The following is a 3,730-nucleotide window of genomic DNA, read 5'->3' on the forward strand; positions in this document are numbered from 1 at the left end:
CACCTCATCAACTCTACTACGACCCGAATGAGCAGAGTGAGACTCGCTCACCATTTTGAGAGTCTTTACTTTCCTGATCCTCTTGAGTGACGTCAGTATATGTGGTTCTGTGGAGGACGGTGTATTAATATCAGTACCAGTCAGTGTCAGAGGCCTAGGCAAAATATTTCCTTGGCCATGATTTTGATCTTAAGACTAGGGCTTGTTCAACTCTTTGATCATTCACCCAGGAACTTCAGAACTTCATGCTAATTTTTTAGGCTTCTTAGCTGCTTTATCCCTAGAAATAGAATTACAGCACCTCTTTGTGTAATGAATCGTGTGTACCATGGTATGTCTTCTTCGTAGTTTCGCTTCTTTATACGATTACAACTGAGGCAGTGATGTACATATTGTAACTTTTATATAAATAAAGAAATGTTTTCTGGAGAAAAATTCCATGTTGTATAAGTGATTATTTATGAATGATCTGATAAAGAAAAATCTGTTATTATCGGACATATGTCATAGATCTCCAATAAGATCATTGTCTTGTTTAAGAAATTTATGAGAATGTGAATGAGGATGTGGAATGTGGATATGGATGTATGGATGTGAATGTGAATGTGGATGTGGATGTGGATGTATGAATGTGGATTTGGATGTGGATGTATGAATGTGGATGTGAAAATGGATGTATAAATGTAGATGTGAATGTGGATGTACGAATGTGGATGTGTGTGTGGAATAATGAATACAAATATGAATGTGAATGGATAGGAAGTCGATATGAGCGAATGGATGAGATGAGATGTCATGTGAATCAAAATGTGAATGAATAATATAAGATCTGAACGAATGAGATATAATGAGAAATGGATGTGAGGAGACGTAATGTAAATTAAGAAAGATAGGAATGGATGTTATGTGAAGTGAATGAATCCTATGTGATGGGATAGAAAATGATGTATATGGTCAAGAATGGATACACATATGAATTGGAATTGGATTAAATAATATGGATTAATGTGGAATAATGTGGAAAGATGAGAGTTCAATATAGAAACTGTATTTGTGACCTGTTCGTAAATGATTGTTTTATGTCAAGAATGCTGGGAAAGCATTTTGACCATCTTGTGATTAAGGTCGTGGAGACCTACCTGATAAAGTTGCAACTACTGAATGGAGAGTCAATGGAGGACGTCTCGCGTAGCAAGGTCGGCCAAGGTCTCCGTTCGATTTAAATGGTGAGCTTCCAATACGGTGGATGAGGGACCAAGGAAGCGGCCTATGAGTGAAGCGCTAGGTGACCTGCGAAGGATCCTAGAGGGTGCTGACCATACAGTGCTCAGGCTCTAGGTCGCCGAAGATACCCACACGTGCATCGTGGAAGATATTGAAATAAGGAGTACGAGATGTTTTCTGAAACCAGGCATGGATCTGGTTGATTGACCTTGTTGGTCCTCAACGGATGAGTCCATGGCTCTTTTATATGGATTTGTTGGTTAATCTTGCTGATCTTCCACGGAGATCCCATTTTGTTATGTGAATATATTGCTAGGTACTATGAGCTAGGAACTATCGAAAAGGCCCCTGAGTGAACAGGTGGTGAGCGTTCTGGTTGTCAATGATGCCATAAGTACACCGATGAATGAATGATTGAAAATATGGATTCAACCAGAGATTTTGAGGATTGTGATCAGTGACTTAATGGTTTCATTAAAGGATTGTTTTAAAGTTAGCTGATGCAGAGAAAAAGGCAATTTTATATTGGGTGTGTAAGTGGTGTGACTAGTTTTATGTTTGCATGAACTTCCGGCTAGGGGGCCTGGGAACTCTTTTCCCTGGTACCCGGGATAAAACCTAACCAAATTCTAAATTAGATCCCATCACTACAGTGGTTGGGTGGTTGGCTAACCCATGGGACTGGATGGGGTTAGGCTGGACTGATGGATCCGTAAATCGAGACTCAATTTCTATTTAGTTCGATAGAGATGAAGTAAATCCCAAAAAAAAATTGTTCTATGGAAAAGAATCAACAACTGTGCCTCTCAATGAGGAAAAAAGCGTTGGTCTCTATGATCCAAGTATAGTCTTTTTCCCTGATCTGACTATGGGACTTACGGGTTCAGTCAGATGAGCTCAGTTAGTTAAGGTTTTTGACTACGTTAGGGAAAAGTTATTTGGTGGAATCGCCCGTGCCTTCCGGGCAAGAGAAGTTTTTTCCGAGTTCAATTTGGAAGAATTGAGGAATTAGTCACCTATCCAGATATCCGTGGGCGAGGCCCCAAGTGTGGGACCCTACCCCGTGCAAGATGTGCTACTTCCGCTGCTAGCACCCTGAATCCGTTGCACGGTGGGGACAAGGATCTTATAGTTGGTTGAGGATCAACCGAGAAGCCAAATATGTCAAAAATTTATCAAGAGGCGCTAAAAGGTTATAATTGTGTGATAAAATTCATACAATTTGATATTCAAACTGAAATTCGTAAATTGGTAATTGGGTCTTACAGAAGTATCGCGATTCGATGGAATCCCTAACTTGCTTGAGGCCTAGACATGATGGTATTTACCTTATAGTTCCAAGAACCATGACTACCCGTATATACCGAGGGTATAATTGCAGCTCTTTACTGGCTGTATATACGAGTAAATCTAAGACTTGAAATTATAAGCATTAATGCTATCCAGTTGATGAATTAGAATGTGGTTGATATGATTTTTAAATTCTAGTTGAGAACTGATGAGTTGATTTGGATTCTGATTGAAAAATGATGATCCCTGAAAATTGGTTGAAATGTAATAAGCTGAGTGAAACCGCAATGAGGATGAATGGGACGAGTCCCTGTGATAATGTTCGTAGCTAGAATGAAGTTAATGACTTCAGCCAATAACTATCAGAGATTAGTGGATTGTGCTGCCAGATTACTACTGTTAACTTTTCATCAGTGGATCAAGTTAAGGGATGATAAATTAAAAAACTGAAAAATTAAAATCCCCATGGAGGACTGTTCAGATGGAAAAATTTAGTCTAATGGACCATTACTGTGTTAAAGATACGAATGAGATATTTTGAATGAATTATTAACTGATAATGCGTTCTATATGAGTATCTTTATCCCTTGATTCTGTGGAAAGCCGACCTATTTAGAGAACCCTGGAATCAGTTGAATCAAAAATTGGATTGAATCTTAAATAAAGAGACTTAACAAGAGTTTTCGTATTGATAGGAACATGGATCGAGGTTGTCGTGGTAGAAATGTTAACCCCCAACTCAATGAAGAAGAGCTTGACCTAGATGTTTGCAAAACTCTTCATAGTTCGCAACCTGGACCTTTCAAGGGTGAAGGGGAAAACTTGGGTGAGACTATGGAGAAGTGGATCGAATCAATGGAAGAATACTTCAATGTCACCGGGTATAATGAGAAGAGCAAAATGGCTCTTGCAAGGCTGAAGATAGTGGAAACAGCCAAAGTGGCATGGAGAAACCATTGCAAGACAAACCGTCTCGACCGAAATACCCAAACTTGGACCGATCTCAAGGCTTACCTCAGAAAGAGGTTTTGTCCCCCAGGCTTTCTTGAAATTAAGATGAATGAGTTCTTGGAACTAAAGTAGGAAACTCAAAAATTTGAAGAGTACCATCAAGCTTTTGCCCTTCTCCTTTAATATTCCCCTCGATTGGATGAAGAGTAGCTGATGGCCAGGTTCATTCGGGGAATGAACGAGCCATTAGATACTTTAGTCAAGA

The sequence above is a fragment of the Cibotium barometz genome, chromosome 35 (assembly GCF_041138505.1).
Source record: "Cibotium barometz isolate CiBa-2024 chromosome 35, ASM4113850v1, whole genome shotgun sequence".
Lineage (NCBI taxonomy): Eukaryota > Viridiplantae > Streptophyta > Polypodiopsida > Cyatheales > Cibotiaceae > Cibotium > Cibotium barometz.